Source organism: Nicotiana tabacum, chromosome 4, assembly GCF_000715075.1.
Source record: "Nicotiana tabacum cultivar K326 chromosome 4, ASM71507v2, whole genome shotgun sequence".
Classification (NCBI taxonomy): Eukaryota; Viridiplantae; Streptophyta; class Magnoliopsida; order Solanales; family Solanaceae; genus Nicotiana; species Nicotiana tabacum.
In genome coordinates, this window is record NC_134083.1 from 140,947,518 (window position 1) to 140,965,773 (window position 18,256).

The 18,256-nt window shown below is 39.7% G+C and overlaps 1 pseudogene; it reads right to left on the bottom strand.

The window, feature by feature from the left end:
• Positions 1-15,884: 15,884 nt before the first annotated feature.
• Positions 15,885-17,242, bottom strand: LOC142180234 (NAC domain-containing protein 46-like; annotated as a pseudogene).
• Between the last annotated feature and the right edge of the window lie 1,014 nt (positions 17,243-18,256).

Here is an 18,256-nt window from a genome sequence, read left to right on the forward strand (position 1 = left end):
ATTGTACAATTTAATGTGTCTTCTTTTTTCTATAAATATGTCTGTTTACTATTTATAACATTGAACTACTTTAGTTTTGTATATTTTCTTTCCTTAGCTTTAATTAGTTAATCTTCTTCTTTTTGAAAAAAAAAGGTTTGGTTAATCTCACTTAAAACTATTGGGGAAGAACAAAATTGTCACAAGTTTCTTGAAAAACTGGAAAAGAATTAAGTTTGGTTGAATTCAATAAGTACTGATCAGGTTCTTCCCATTGCTAAATATTGTCAAATTACTTTACTACTATATATAAGTGAGAGTTGGAGTGGACGAACGCTGGTGCGAAAAGCAACTTAAATTGTGTTGTAAACCTGGGAAGAACACGACAATTTTGAAACTATGAATCTATTCAGGGGTAAAATTGGTACCTCTATCTCTCCATAGAAACACCTGTACTGCACTGTTCCGTAAAACATATAATGTTTTCCTCTTGATAAAACACGCGTACCGTATTTTATTTTACCATCTGAAAATGTATACTGAACCCCTTTTCCTCTCACTCACCGGCGATTTATTTTGCTAAGGTGTTGTGCATGGATTTCAGTAGTTACGTTGTTAATCTTATTCTTTGTAGTCTTTTGCCTATATTTTGTTCCTCCTGTTGCGATACAACTTAGTGAGTAAGTAAAAGTTTGATATTTTCGTGTTTACAGTTTATTTGCATGTCAAAGATTGGATCTAATACATATCTAGTGAAGAGAGTTTCGTTTCAAAATTTCTTCGATAGTGCGAAGACTATATGCGTATCCAGACCGAAACCGACCCTTGCTATCAACTCTTTGATCAATGAAACCGTCGAACAAATTGAATGAAAAATATTGTACTGAAATTTTTTTCAAAAATCTCAACTCAAAGGTAGAAGAACAAGAAACATTATTTCTGTAATTGTATTTTCTCTCTTGATTACACTCTCACTTTCACAAAATGGTTCTCAAGAATTAGTACACTTTCACAAAAGGTAAATTTTCTCCATCACCCCTTTTATATAGCATCACCTATCAACCCTTTTCCTATTTGGTTGAGGTAATAATTTATTTAGAGTAAAAGTTTATTCTAAAAATAAACTTTAATTGAATTTTATGGAAAATTGGAAAATCACGTAACGTGACTGCCGAATCCATTCCTCCAACTCAGAGTTGGATTCTCGTCCATCCAACTTAATGTTGGATTCAACTTATACGTCACTTTACAATTCCAAATTAAACATTATAAAAGTTTCCAATGGAAAATATATATCCCATTCCTAATGGGAATCACGTGCATGCCGTAGTCCTTTGTGGACTTTCATCTCCAATTCAAAATTGGTAAGGATAAATTGATATTTATATATAACCTTTATATAAATTAGCACTATTTTATATTATATATATCACACATATATTTCAACCAATAGATATAATTTAATTTTCTATTCCAAATAAAAAACTTCAATTTGTTCACAATATTAATTATATCATCTGTGCTAGCAAAGAATATAATAATATTTTATTTGGACTAATAACTAAATTTATTTGACTTTTAATTTAATTATCAAATAACAAAGTAATTAATCTTTTAGCAAAGATCAGAACACTCATTAGTGTGCGACCCCATAGATTCAATACTAAGTCGGTAGTAAATTGATCATATCAATATACTAATCAAGGGTGGCGTTTAGCAACACTCCCAAACGTCCGGATAGAATGAAGTATACAATTTACTCTCCAGAATCAGTAGAAGAATAATGTAGTAATTCCTTCTGTGTCCTTATAGCTCTGGGTCACCCTAGGATATGTATCAACTGTCAAATTCTAAAAGGCGGCCAACTATGTGTTCATGTCAAATATAATCGACCATTGAGTGATCTAAAAAACTCTTTTCTTCTTTCATTCAATTGCCCTGACCAAGGTCTTAGTTTGGTCGTTTATAATTCATGACAACATGCAATTTAAACTCATTACCAAGAGTTGACAGATTCCATCTTGATCAATCATTAATTCTACAAGCATTTTGTTACGACCCGGTCGGTCATTTTGAGAATTTAAGTCCCGTTCGGCGGCATAAGGCCCTGAGCAGCCTGGTATTATGTGTATTGACTTGCGTGCGTGGTTGAATTCAGTTACCGGATGATTCAGAGTGATTTGGGATACTTAGTCCCTAAAATGGAAGCTTAAGTCTTAGGATTTTGACCGTAGTTGGAACTATATGAAGATGACTCCGGAATAGAGTTCCGATGGTTCTGTTAGCTCCGTTGGGTGATTTTGGACTTAGGAGCGTGTTCGGACGGTGAATTTGAGGTCTATAGTTGATTTAGGCTTGAAATGACGAAAGTCGAATTTTCGGAGATTTTGACCGGAAGTGAACTTTTTGATATCAGGGTCGGAATGTGATTCCGAGAGTTGGAACAACTCCATTATGTCATTTGAGATTCGCCTGCAAAATTTGACGTCATTCCGAGTTGAATTGATAGGTTTCGGCGCGAGGTTTAGAAGTTGGAAGAATTGAAAGTTCATAAGTTCGATTCATGGTGCGATTCGTAGTTTTGATGCTGTTTGATGTGATTTGAGACCTCGAGCGAGTCCGTGTTAGGTTATAAAACTTGTTGGTATGTTTAGACGGGGTACCGGGGGCCTCAAGTGTGTTTCGGATGGGCTACATGCCATTTTCTTCTATTTTTGAACTGCTGAATCTGTCATCTGATTTTCTCTTTCGCTTTCGCGTCTGTTCTTCTGCGTTCGCGAAGAGTAACTTTGGAGGAAGGAATATTTGTTCTTCGCATTCGCATGCTTCCTTTTGCGATCGCGGAAGCCTGCCTCCCCCTTCTTCGTGTTTGCATCCTCTCCATCGCGTTCGCATAGTAGAAAATAAGAGCTGGGTACTGGAGACTTTTTACTCTTCGCGTTCGCGTCTCTCTTCCCGCGTTCGCGAAGGTATGCCACCCCCTCCTCCGCGTTCGCGCACCCCTTCACGCGTTCGCGTAGCCCAGTCATTGGACCATCAAAATTTCCTCTCCGCGTTCGCGAGCCATCTTTCGCGTTCGCGAAGCATATCCGGGCAGCCTTCATTTTTCCTTCTTTGCGAACGCGAGTAGTCTTCCGCATTCGCGATGCTTTAACACCTGAGCAGCAGAATATATTTTTCAAATCGAGGGTTAGGCCATTTTTTATCATATCTTTACTTGTGGATCTCGATTTTGAGCGATTCTTTGTGGGATTTTCAAGCAAATCGATTGGGTAAGTGTTCTTCACCTAGAATTTATTATATTCCATGATTGTATCTTTATTTTTTATCATTTAATTTGTGTTTTGAGTTGAGGAAAATGGGTTGAAGAAAACTTTCAAAATAAAAAATCATGATTTGAGGGACGAATTGGTATCAGAATTTAAAAATTTTAGTATGGTTAAACTCGTATCGGAATGGGTATTCGGGTTTTGTGAAATTTGTCTGGTTTCGAGGTGCGGGCCCGGGGGTCGACTTTTGGGTCTATTTTTAGATTTGATAAAGATTGAGCTTTATGATCCGGAATAGTTTCTTATGAGTTTTATTTGTGCTTTGAAGTTATTTTGATTAGATTTGAGCCGTCCGGAGGTCATTTCACCGAGAAGTTCATTTTTGAGTATCGGTCTGTCTTCTTTGTGGTAAGTATCTTGCCTAACTTCGTGTGGGGTAACTACCCTTTAGGATTTGAGTCTTCTAGGCTAATTGTAGTCCGCGTACGCGAGGTGACGAGTACGTGCTCAGACTTATTTGTGGAAAATTGGCCTTTTAGGGTCCTTAGGCCCTTGTATTCACTGAATATGCAGTTGTTCTTGTTATGATTGCGCTTCTTAATTGCTAGTTTCACCTCTACTTGCTTGATTAGAATTAATTGCTTCATGATTCACTCTTATTACTTATTTAATTCATATGTGCCTTAACTGAAATTGTTACCTTTCTATTGCCATGTTATCCTTTCCCTAACTGCTTATCTTTAATTAAAATTATTACTATCTCTTATGTAATTGTTCAGCCTTAATTGAGGTTATGGTTACCTTTCCGCTGCTTCTTCTTAGCTGAATTTGTTGTATCTCTTTCCCAATTGCCCAACCTTAAAAGAAGTTAGATACCCTATATTTTGGTTGACTTATCCTTATTTGGAATTATTCGACTTGTGTTAACTTCCTCGTTGTCGTACTGTATATTGTGGACCATTGTTATATAGTATTTCCTTTCTTGTTGAGATGTTCTTATTATGACTAGCATTCCCCGATTGTGGCTACTCCTTGTGAATTGGTTCCTCCATTTCTTTAAATTTTGAAATCTCTGAGTTGACTTATTTGTCGTACCCTTGTATTATTGTCATTGTTGCTGTTATACTTGTTGTTGTGATGTACGAGGTTTCTTCCATGTGGTTGTTGTTATTGTGATGCACGAGGTTTCTGCCGTGCGGTTGTTGTTATTGTAATGCACGAGGTTTCTGCCGTGCGAGTGTTATGGGGTTGCACGAGATTTCTGATGTGCTATTGTTACTATTGATATTTGCACATTCGGCGTGACAAGACGGGATATATATGTGTGGGTTGCGCATGTGGCGAGACAATGTGGGAACATTATTATGCACGTGTGGCGAGATAAGGCGGGCATTTATTTTACTATTGCACACGTGGCGAGACAAGGTGGGCTATGTCAAGGATTGATTTGTGATGATTTGTGATGGCCTGGGGGCATTCTTGTTGTTGATATTTGTGTAGTGGTACACTTACCTGTGTGAGCTTTATCTTGTGAAAGTTATGAGAAAATATTCTACGTGCTGTCCGTTCTTTTTCCTTATGCTCACTAGCTGGTATGAACTATGTTAGGACACTTGCACAAGCATACACGTAGTTAAGCACTATTATTGGATAAGAGATTTTCTTGATATTGTTGAGTATAGATGTATACCCTTGCTTACTTGCCTTCTATATGAGAATGTCTCTATTTGGCACGCGAGTTGTCAGTGCGGTTATGAGGTGTAATGAGGGCACAAGATGCCAAGTGTTAAGGTTCAGGTATTGAGACCCGTGAGTTGTTATTTGTCCGAGGTTCGGTACCTCGTGGAGTTTGTTGACTAAAACCTGATGTCAAAGCGGTCGTTGTTGCTGAGTTATTAATTGTCCTTGTTGTATATGTGATTTCAGATTTAGGTTGTGTTTACATTCACCCTTCTATGTCATTATTATGGTATTCCGCTGATACTTGTTGTTGTCCTTTCCTACTGCAATTACTATATTGTTAGTCATATTGCGTAGTCTTTATATAGATATTATACTCTATTATTTCTATACTTATACTTTGTTCAGGTTATTTAGTCCAGTAGGTGTCTTGACTGTTCCTCGTCACTACTCTACTGAGGTTAGTCTTGATACTTACTGGGTACCACCGTGGTGTACTCATACTACACTTCTGTATATTTTTGTGCAGATCCAGGTATTTCGAAGTCAATTGATCATTAGCTAGCTGTGCGGACTGTTGCTGTGGAGACTCAAGGTAAACCCACCGCTGCGTTCGCAGGCTTCAGAGTCACCTTCCTATTTTGTATTCATACTGTTTTTACCTATTTCCAAATAGATTCAGCAATCAAAGGCATTGAAACTCAACTGGGACAGCTGTCTATGGCCTTGAACAATCGCACCCAAGGAACATTGCCTGCAGATACAAACAAGAAGTTACTCAAAAAGTTGCTCAATTTAGGAGAGAGACTACGCCAACTACTCCAGCTACATTAGAGGCAGATGAGTCAGCAGAGCTCACCGAGGTTGTAATTGAACAAGCACAGGTTGGCAAGGGTAAGGAGAAGGATGGTGAACAAGTCTCAGAACAGGTGGCACCTCTTATGCCAGAAGCTTCCAACAAAGAAAAGACATCAAATAATGGATAGAGATTGACTCCTACACCATTCCCTCAGAGATTGGCAAAACAAAAGAAAGATGATCAATACAGAAAATTCATGGAATTGCTTCGACAGATTCAATTGAATATTCCACTGGTGGATGCTTTGAGGGAAATTCCAGGGTATGCAAAAATGATGAAGGACCTGATGTCGCAGAAATTTGACTTCCCTGTCCACTGTAACTCTGACACAGACCTGCAGCGCGGTAGTGACAAGACTTATGGCCCAAAAGGTGTTTGATCCAGGTAGCTTCACTATCCCATGCACTATTGGGAGTTATGCTTTTGCTAAAGCATTGTGTGACTTGGGAGACAGCATAAACTTGATGCCCTTGGCAATCTATACGAAACTGGGCATTGGCAGAGCTAGACCGACCTCAATGTTTTTGCAACTGGTTGATCGCACAGTCAAAAGACCGACAGGAATTCTTGATGATGTGTTTGTGCAAGTGGGAAAATTTGTATTTCCTGCAGACTTTGTTATTCTTGATTGTCAGGTGGATGAAGAGATACCCATCATTCTGGGAAGGCCATTCTTAGCCACTAGGAGAGCATTAATTGATTGTGAGACTGGAGAGTTGAAAATGAGGTTCAACAATGAAGAAATAATATTCAACGTTCAACAATCAATGAGGAGACCCAGTAAATTTGCAAACTGCTCACTAGTGGAGGCCATAGATGTGATACTGCAAGAAGAGGACGAGACCCTTAATGTCAAGGATCCACTAGAAGCCTGCTTGATGAATTTGGAAGAGATGGACGGTGAAGGGTTGGCAGAGTGGGTCATGGCTCTCGAAGGTCAAGGTTTCTGGAAAAGGGAACCTCAGTTCGAGCCCCTACGCTTAGAAGAGAGAGCAACACCACCTGCAAAACCATCAATAGAGGAGCCACCACAGCTGGACTTGAAACCGCTTCCAACCCACCTCAGGTACTCTTTTTTGGGGCCTAATTATACTTTGCATGTTATTATATCATTTGGTTTGCTAGCTGAGCAGGTAGAGCAACTATTGAAGGTATTACAAGAATGTAAGATTGTCATTGGTTGGACCATGGCAGACATAAAGGGTATCAGCCCAGCCTTTTGCATGCACAAGATTCTTCTGGAAGAGGGGCACAAACCTTCCAGGGAACATCAACTACGTCTGAACCCAAATATGAAGGAAGTAATAAAGAAGGAAGTGATCAAGTGGCTGGATGCGGGTATCATGTTCCCCATCTCAGACAGCAACTAGGTCAGTCCTGTCCAATGTGTGCCGAAAAAGGGAGGAATGATGGTCATACAAAATGAGAATAACGAGTTAATCTCGACTCGTATAGTCACGGGGTGGCGGATTTGCATGGACTATCGGAAACTGAACATAGCCACTCGAAAGGACCATTTCCCATTCCCTTTCATTGACCAAATATTGGGCAGGTTAGCTGGGCGGTCCCACTTCTATTTCTTGGATGGATATTTGGGGTATAACTAGATCTCAATAGCCCCGGAAGACTGAGAGAAAACATCCTTTACTTGTCCATATGACATCTTTGACTTTCGGAGAATGCCCTTTGGACTTTACAATGCACCGGCTACATTCCAGCGGTGCATGTTAGCCATTTTCACTGACATGGTGGAGGATATTATGGACGTGTTTATGGATGATTTCTCTGTGGTGGGGGATTCATTCGAAGATTGTCTTCGCAATTTAAAAAGAGTTCTCAAAAGATGTGTGGTGACAAATTTGGTACTGAATTGGGGAAAGTACCATTTTATGGTACAAGAAGGAATAGTTTTGGGGCATCGAGTGTCCAGTAAGGGAATTGAGGTAGACCATGCTAAAGTTGATGTGATTGAGAAATTGCCACCGCCCACTTCGTTCAAGGCAGTGAGAAGTTTCCTTAGGCACGTCGGGTTCTACAGGCGATTCATAAAAGATTTTTCCAAGATTGCTAACCATTTATTTAAACTTCTTGAAAAGGATCAGCCCTTTGTGTTTTCTAATGATTACAGGTTGGCATTTGAGGAGCTGAAGAAGAGACTGATAATTGCACCCATCATTGTTGCACCCAACTGGGAGCAACCATTCGAGCTCATGTGCGAAGCCAGTGATTATGCTATAGGAGCAGTCTTGGGACAGCGAAAAGACAAGATGATGCACCCGATTTACTATGCAAGCAGGACGCTCAGCGGTGCACAACTCAATTACACTGTAACAAAAAAGGAAATGCTGGCTGTAATGTTTGCCTTCGACAAATTCAGGTCGTACTTAATTGGTTCAAAAGTTATTATTTATACTAACCATGTAGCAATTAGGTACTTGATAGCAAAGAAGGAGTCAAAGCCACGCTTGATTCGCTGGTTCTTTTGCTACAAGAATTCGATCTGGAAATTCGTGACAGAAAGGGGATGGATAATCAAGTGGCAGACCACCTCTCAATATTAGAAGGAGCTGAAAAGAGAATGAAGGTTGAAGACATAACAGAGACATTCCCGGATAAATAGTTACTTGCTGTGATAATGGAGGAGACGCCATGGTATGCTGATATTGCTAACTATTTAGCAAGCGGTATTGTACCTTATGAACTCTCCTCAATAAAAAAAAAAAGTTCTTCCGCGACTGTCGAGCCTTTTATTGGGACGAACCTCTATTGTTTAAAATATGTGTAGATAACATGATCCGGAGGTGTATCCTCATGAAAGATCAACCTTCTGTTTTGCAGGCTTGCCATGCTTCAGCATATGGTGGACACTTTGGAGGAATCCGGACAGTAGCAAAAGTGTTAGAATCGGGATTGTATTGTCCTACTCTGTTCAAGGATGCCCATGCTTGGGTCAAAAGTTGCGATGAATGCCAAAGGACAGGCAACATATCTCGCCGTCACGAGATGTTGATGACCACAATTCAAGAGGTGGAGGTTTTTGACATGTGGGGGATCGACTTTATGCGGTCGTTCGTCACCTCATATGGTAACAAATATATATTGGTAGTGGTTGACTATGTCTCCATGTAGGTCGAAGCGGTGTCTCTCCCAACCAATGATGCAAAAGGGGTAACAAGTTTCCTAAAGAAAAACATCTTTACATGTTTTGGCACCCTGAGAGCTATAATCAGTGATGGTGGAACCCATTTTTGCAATATAGCGTTCGCACGTCTGTTAGAAAAGTATGGAGTTCGCCACAAAGTAGCCACACCGTACCACCCACAGACGAGCGGGCAAGTTGAAGTGTCCAATAGAGAAATTAAAAGTGTCCTGACAAAGACAGTGAATGCAACAAGGACCAATTGGGCGAAGAAGCTAGATGATGCATTATGGGCATACCTCACAGCATTCAAAACTCCAATTGGTATGTCACCATACAAGTTGGTATTTGGAAAGGCATGCCACCTTCCAGTAGAGCTCGAACATAAAGCACTTAGGGCACTGCGGTAGCTGAATCTGGATATAGAGACCGCAGGCACCAGTAGAGTCACTGAGTTACATGAGCTCGAGGAATTCAGGTTCCATGCATTTGAAAATGCTATATTATACAAAGAAAAGATGAAAATGATCCATGATAAGCACATCTTAGATTGGAACTTCAAGCCCGGAGATCTAGTGTTGTTATACAACTCGAGATTGAGGTTGTTTTCGGGTAAGTTGAAGTCCAGATGGTCAGGACCCTTCAGAGTGGTGCAAGTGTTCTCAAGCGGAGTTGTGGAGATTGAATCCGAAGATGGGACAAATAAGTTCATGGTAAATGGGCAAATGTTGAAACATTACCTTGGAATGGTCGAAGAGAAAAGGGATAGAGTGGTGATAACTTTGGAAGAGCCCCAGTACGCGAATGAGGAGTGATAATGAAAGCATGCATTATGCCGTGGTGTTAAATCAGGCTCTACCTGGGAGGCAACCCATGGTTTGTTGTAAATCATCGTGCCGCGATGTTAATTTAGGCGCTTTTTGGGAGGCAACCCATTATGTTTCTTACTTTGTTTGTTGTAATTGATTTTGAATGACTTTGACCGACCTACTAGTGTGCAGGGCAAATATCATGTACATCAGAAGGATTTGGGGGTCGAAATTAACCCAAGACTAGGTAAATAATGCGGCAAACACAAATATTGGTTGGAGACGGAGATCCGCGGCCGCGGATTGGGCCGCGGATTGGGCCGCGGATTTTGGCCTGTGTTCTACCCCCCATCTGCGGTCACGGATTGGGGCGCGGATTTTGGGACCCCCTCTGCCCAGAATCAGCGGCCGCGGATTGGGGCGCGAAAGCGCGGGCGTGTCGAGGTAAGTTTTTTATTTTTAATCCCCCACCCCCTTCTTTTCCTTAACCCAAACCCTCACTTCCCCCACTTCTCTTCTTCCCTTCCTAACTCCAAGAACCCAAACCCCTCACTTCCCCCCACTTCTCTTCTTCCCTCCCTAACTTCAAGAACCCAAACCCCTCACTCCCCCCCCCCACTTCTCTTCTTCCCTTCCTAACTCCAAGAACCCAAACCCCTCACTTCCCCCCACTTCTCTTCTTCCCTCCCTAACTTCAAGAACCCAAACTCCTCCCTTCCCCATATTTTCCTTTTAACACAAGACTCTTCTCCTTCCTTCTCTTCTCCACTCAACCGATCTCCAACCTCCGTTCTTCTCAAGATCTCCAATTAAGTACATGATTTTATTCCTCTTTCTTAGTATTTGTTTTTTCCTTTTCTGTATAGGGTAGTAAAATCATAGGTACTTTTGTCTGGGATTTGGATTGTGGTTTATATGTGGTATATGGAGGCTATTTGAATTGAATGATTTGGAGGAAGACATTGTTGGGTTTGATTAGGTCTTTGGGTGACTTGGGGGTATATATGCACACTACCTGTTTGTTGATTTGCCTTAATGAGTGTTGAAGATAAATTGTGACCAATTGTGCGAGTGAAGTCTGAGTAACCGCCATTGGGACACATATTCCTCTCTCCGCTGATAGTAGTATTTATTGTGTAGGTAACATGCAACCTTCAAGGAAGAGACGCGCTACCGGGGCCTCATCAAGTGGTCATGGAGGCTCATCTCGGGGACGGGCACCGACCAGTGCAGCTCAGTTTGATCGTACCAGGTTTGTCTCCAGAGCTGCCCAAGACCGTTTCAGTTTGAAGGCCACTAAAAAACTTGTACCGAAAAGGGGTATTGACAGGGCGTCCCTCCAGGATGAATGCCCTAATATGTATCGGGAGTTGATCAGGCACAGATTGGACAGCTTTTTAAAGAGCCGGAGGAGGGTAACTTGATGCTTGTTCGGGAGTTCTATGCCAACTGCCCCGAACATGAGGATAGAATATGCACTATGCGAGACACGAGGGTGGATGCCTCGTTAGAAGTCATCAGGAGAGTGTATCGATTGCCTGAATTCAATGGGGAGGAGGATTTCTATGATACTTACAGGAGAGAACCCATCACATGGAACAGGTTTTTCAGAACTATCTGTGCACCATACAAACAGGTAGTGTGGGTTGTGCCGGGATCGAAGCTACACTCTTCCTCACTCACTTTTGAAGGAAAATGCTGGTTGTACATCATCAATAGTCGCTTACTACCGTCCCACAACACCACGGAGGTAAATGGTCCGAGAGTTGCCTTGATATGGTGCTTCGTGAATGGGCACGACTTTGATGTGGCCAAGGTTCTTCAGTCTGAGATGTTCGTCCGTTCAACACAGAAGAGGTATGGGTTCTTTTTCCCCTCTCTAATCACTAGATTGTGCCAGGCAGCAAGGATGCCTGAGAACCCAAATGCGGATGGCATGGTAAAGAAAGAAGCAAAGTTCCGGGCAGACAAAGTGACCATCGGGAAAGACCCGGTGGCACCAGGAGCAACTCATAGTGACGATTCTAATGCGTCGGAAGAGGGCGATAAAGGGCAGGAGGAGGTTGAACCTGCCTCACCCGCATAGGAACAAGCTGCAGTGGCTGAAGAACCATCCCAGGGCAGATGGAGCACGCGAATGACAAGCCTAGAACAAGACATGGTAGGACTGCGCACTTCTGTCACGGAATTGGGGACCAGAGTTGATGCTTTGGCAACCCAAAATGCGAAGTCAGAAAAGAAAATCATGAGATGGCTGCGTGCGCTGGGGAGCATGTCATCTCGACCCTGACACTGTCTCCGATCAAGACTGATCCACCATGGAAGTTCCTTTACCTCACATTACCTTACTTTGTATGACATGGGGACATGCCATATTTTTAAGTGTGGGGTGGGGGATACTTTGTTGTATGTAGATAGTTTCGTAGTTTATTTGTATAAATCAATTTTGACTTGGCCCAATGGTGGATATCATTCAACGGGTTTTTTGAGGGACTAAAGTCGAAAGAAAAAAAAACAAAAAAGATTTTCTTTTGTAGTAGTGTATCAATTCCACCTTGGTTTTTCTTCAAACCACGGTTCTTTTCCAAAGGTTTTGTTTGAACCGGGTGTAGTTAGCTTTTTATTTTTTAGTTAGGAACTTATGGGCTATGGGAAGAATTAAAATAGGAAGTCTTGTTTGATTTCGTAATGCCTTGAATATAGCGATTACTTTAGTGTGACGCTTAGGCTCATTTGTTGACTCTTGTAAGAAGGCCTTAAAATGTATGTTTTTAATTTGGCTGAAGTACTCTGATCTGAATGTTTGATGATTTAATTTAGAATGAGTCATGTGCCATGTGTGTGGGAGGCTTGTTATATTCTGTGCACGACATTTAACGCCTAGAACTTGCCCTGTGTGTCTGCAAAGCGAAATGGTAGTCTTATTTAGTCTGGGAATTTATATAGGCATTTTTTTGTTAAACCATATATATACATACTTCACCCACCTATTTTCTAGGTACCATAGTTAACCCCGTTTAGCCTGTAATCTTGTTTTCTTGGCAACCACATTACAAGCCCTATCCCTTGTTTGAATTGACCATCTTTTTGAATCCTTTACCTCTCGTAAGCACTAGAAATACTATGAATTTACAAAGGATAAAGTGTGGGGTAGTTTATGGAGCTTTTGAGTGAAACTAGGAAATAAGGAGAACGGTATATCTTGTTAGAAAAGGCCACTTGTGAAAAAAAAAGAAAAAAGAGAAGAACATTGTTAATAGTGTATCATGTTGTTTGGTAATAAATCTTTGGTGGCTTTTAAGGTGATTGTTCTCAAAGAAGAAGTGTGGGGTGGTATATGTGGTGTTAAAAAAATGAAAATATTGGTTTAACTTAGGTGTGGACTTGATTGTAAAATAAATGTATTAAAGTGCTTAGGGAGGTGTAGTCACTATTATATATCCAAATATATTCTACCCAACCTACAGCCTACATTACATCCAAATAAAGTCCTACTTGATCCTAGACTGAGTGAGCTAAATTAGTAGAGTCGTACACTACGGGCAAGCCTATAGTGCATTTTCTGTGGCACAAGAATGTCATTTCTGAGGCTGAGTGAATTCTGCTCCTTTTAAAGTTCCTCAGTGTGTGTGAATTTTACTGATTGTGAAATGAGTCTCTTTTGTTGTGAGCAGGCACTTGATTCATGGAGGAGAGGTAAGTCTGGACCTTTGATATTGAGTAAGTAAGCTGGTTAGGAACATTGCGTGGCTAGAGGGAGTCAACTCTTGAGGTGTAGATATTGCACTAATGTACTCAATTTATGTGAAATATTCTTGGTGTGACGAGTAGGGAAGTCGCTCAGTGAAGTTAGGCCTCTTAGAATGTGGTTTGATTGCTCGGGGATGAGCAATAGTTTAAGTGTGGGGTGTTGATAGTAGGCTATATTTATGCAATTAGACACTACTTACACTCTAATTTAGCCGCACTTTATTGATATTTGAATACTAAAAGATAACAAAATGCTCTAATTAAGAATTTGATGCTTTGCAGGAGCTACTCCAAGCTAGGAGGGAGCTAACGAGTGTTTTGGAGTCAACATGGAATGTGAAAGGGAAATCGAAGGTTAGCCCGGTCGAAAAGGAGCGAGAAAAGCAAGCGAAACGACCCATCCAGGTGCACGGCCGCGGAGTGGGATGTGAACTGGTCCGCGAACTCAAGGCAGTGAGGCAGTCCAAATCCGTGGTCGAATCCATGGCCGCGGACGGGCGGACGAAAGCCAAACATGCAGGGTTAATTATGTAATTTTCTAGGCGACTAACCTAAATCTATATGAAACCTAAACTCGCCCAGAAGTGGGGGATAGCTGTTTTTAGAAGATTTTAGAGGCAAGAACGAGGGAGAGAAGACGGATAAATTCCTAATAATTTTCATCTTCTTCTTCATACTTCTATTTGTTGATTATCAATTATTTTAGTGATTTGTTTTTCATTAGTATGAGTAGCTAAATCTATTATCTAGGGTTGATGGAACCAATTATTGAATGAAGTCTTGACTCTATTTTGTTATAATTGAGCCGTGTTTGTTCTATGACTGTTCAATTACGTATTGTATTGTGGTTAATTGAAAGGGCCCTCGATTAATCGTGTCTATTCACCTTGTGTTGCTTGAGAAAGAATACTTGGTTATATTGTTGTTAAACAACACCACTTTTGGGGAAGTTAAGAGATTAATTACTTGAATTTAAAAGTGGAGTTAGAAATAACGAAGCTTTGGTGGGATAATTCTGAGTTGCATAAATTGTTAACTAGAGTAGTTCGAGAGAATGCTTCTAGTACATTATCGTAATTGATCGAAAGGTAATTACGGTAGCCTCGAACTCATAATCCTCATAGATTATTACGGCGAGATTATAGCTAAAGAGTTGAGAATTAATCCGACAATTGGGGAAATCAATAGCCCTAGATCCTTTTACCCTTGAATTCAATTTTAGTCTTGATTATTGCTAATTTTATTGTCATTTTTCCTTGGCTAAATAAATTCCACTGATTATTCATAAAATTATTGCATCCGGAAGTTGTCTGAGCTTATCATTAGCATTATTTAAGGTTGTAGTAAATAGGTTAGTTCCCTGTGAGATTTGACTCCGGACTTGAACCGGGTTATATTTGCAGCGACCGCTTAGTCCTTCTTACAAGGCATAGTTAGGCGTGATCACATACACAGCGACCAGCTACCAGCGAGGCAACATAAGGTTAAATAGGGTGCATAAATAAAGTGTACAAGAGAAAACATCCCATATTTATCCATTTATTTAGGTAACACAACATGCATAACTGAGCAACTGTTGAATTCGAGTTGTTAATGGAGTGTGAACTTGAGGAAGTATTACTTTCAGAGGCCAAAAATTGCATTGGCTCGACATCAATAGTCAATCAGCACATTCAGTTTTTACTCCTCTAGACTCTTCTTCAAGCCTCCTACTGTCATTGCTACAAATGGAACTTTTTCTTCAGGCATTAAATTAGTTCAACTTCTCTTATTTGCTGTTGTTTTTGCATAATACCACTTCATTACATATAAATCCAACGTAAATAAATTTGCCCACATATCCAATGGAATTAAGAAAATAAAACAAGAAAACAGAAGAGCAGATAACTCTTCTATGTCTAAGCCTTTTGAGTTACAAGCTCATTGAGATTATCAATAAAACTCTATGCGCTTACCGCGAGTGCATTAAATCTTTCTCTATTGGTTATTTCTTTTGAGTTTCCAATGTTCTGTAGCTTGCTCCACTGGGAAAGCTGTACAGGATTTTTGAAAGATGTAAAAAAGAATACAGTATTTTTGTCTTTGCTGGGTGAGTCTTTGGTTGAAAGAATAGCATAACATGTAGAAAGATAGCAAGATGCCTGAAATTAATACTACAAAAAGAAACAAAAGGTGAATTACCTGGAGTGAAAGCAATGGTGCCTTGCTCTTATTTGCTGTTGTTGTCTTATTTTTAGCAACTTGATATTACAGATCATAAGAAGAGTGATCCTTTACCAACAACCCAAAAATAGTGAAACAACATAATTCTTTAAACAGCAAAACATAAAACAGAACATCAAGAGAAAATGTCAAACAGATCAAAGAAACAGGACATCGACAAGTGAGCAAAAGCAAAATAAAAAAGAGCATCTCTCATAATTGAACTTTTCATTATAAACAATAAGAATGAACTCTAAGAGTCACAAAGAAAATGACAACATCATCTACATTGCACAAAATCGATGATGAAAAATGTGTTGGTTGTTATTCTACGACCAACATAATCTAAATATCTAATAAGTCAATGTCAGAATCATGCTCCTAAGATTTCACAGATATCCCAGTTAAAAGTACCCTAATTTAAAAAAGTTATCAAAAATACCCTAATTCAAAGAAACTCAAGAATAAAAATACCCTTTTCAAAAATCTACCAAGCTTCAATTTTCCAGAATTAGTAAAGCAAGTCATTCTGCACTGAACCATGATCCCCAAAATCCAATATAGATTCCCAATCAACTTCCTCCTCATCACCTTCCTGATAATACCATTCTTGATTTTCCACGTTCACCATTCCAAAGAATTCATCAGAATCAGTCTGATTTATAATAACCAACATTCCATCTTTTGATTCTAGTTGTCCCATAGAGAAAACATCAGACGAGGTACTCTCCAACTTAGACAAAATCATAGTACTCTGTTCTGAAGGGGTTTGGAGATGAACCCCTTCTTGCAAGACACGATCAATGAACCTCTTATACTCTACAATAGAAGCAATACTGTTTCCTCTGATTTCTGATCTGGGGTTCTTCTTAATCGCACAGATTACAAACTCTTTAGCTTCGTCAGATTTCAACTCCCGAAGAAGATAGTCAGCCAAGAAACACTCCATCATCAACCAGCGGCCATTCAAAGAGGAGTCTTTCTTGTGTTTGTAAGTCAAGCTTATTTTATACCCAATAATGAGACTATCATCCTCATCAAGAATTTTTTTGCCTTTATTCTGCTGTGTCTAAGTCCCATTACCAGTAGTTCTGTTGAATCGGGCATCAGTGGGCTTCTTCTTCTTCAATTGGGTGAGAAAGTAATGGGTTTTCTTGGAACTCATGCCTCCAATTAATTGCCATGGCTCATTGCTGTAAACATCTGCAAAGCCAATCAATTCTTCAGTTGGTAAGCATTTTCCAGCCACAAATTTCAACAATTGCATTATCAGATCAGTGTCAGAGGGACGAAATTGAGGATTATTCTCCATGGGTTCCGTTCTTTCTTTGAAGACTTTGAAAACAAAAACTTTCTTGAATGAGTGAGAATGACACAAAAAACTTTCTTGATTGAGAATGAAACAGAACTAGGAAGAACATACAAGAAGAAGAAACAGCGTATTCTGAACTACAGAATCTTGATCCCGTTTTGGAAACTATGACAAGGTGTTATTTTACACGCAAAAAATAGCTAAGGCTCCTTTTAAGAAACTAATCATAGACCCTAAGTTGTAACGTTAAATTTACTAAAATACCCATAAAAAATTGAACGGCATTTTTACCCCCTCATACTCTAGAGAAGCAGCCATCCTTACAGGAAGAACAACATCTAGGCACTCCTTCGGATCCAAAAACAGTTATAGATATAAAGATTTTCGATGCGGCATCAAGTAAGTATCTCAACACTCAATAATTATTTTATAAAGCTAAAAAACATGACCCCTTTAATGTTTTCTCTTCTCAAGACCTAAGAATAATTGATACCTCTAATGTTTCATCTTCTCAATGTTGGGTTTAAGTTTTTTAGAGCTTAAAATAGAGTGAATGGGAAATGGAGGGAAAATAAATTTTTTGAATTTTTCTCTTTGACAAAGGGACATTGTCCCATATTGGAGGAGGAAAAGAGTTTTGATGGGTATATTTACAACTGCACTTCTTCTAGCTCTTAAAAAGTTGAGAAGAAGGCAAGTTTGTCATCATCGCTCCTCGGCTCGGCTTTGGCTTCGGATTCGGTCAAATGATCTGATTGATTAATTAATTATTTGGACCAAATTTATTTGTTAATATTAACACAATATTAATTAATCCAAATTAGACTGTTACTATAACGGTAATTCAATTTTCCTCCGTTTTAATGTTTCTGTTATAATTTGAATTTTGCGGTTTGCATAAATGGTCGTTTTATAAAATAGCTATTTTGAGTTGCAAACTTACATGAAGAATTGTAACTCTTCAGTATAACCCAACGTTTTTAGCTATAAATACATGAACTCTCCCTCAGATTTTCCTTACGAAATTCTGATTTCTCCTTCTTCTTTCTGCATTGTTTTAACGAAAAAGAAAGTAGTAAGTGTGATATACTACTGTTCTTTGCATTCGTTGTCACTGGGGTTTGAAGTACCGCTACACCAGTGAGGTTATACATTTTATCCTAGGAGAAAATTATCCTAAACCTCAGGTACTAGGAGGGGATTAAGTTCCTTAAGGAAACACTGTGAACTCAGTGGGCACGGATTAGTTCTGTTCTT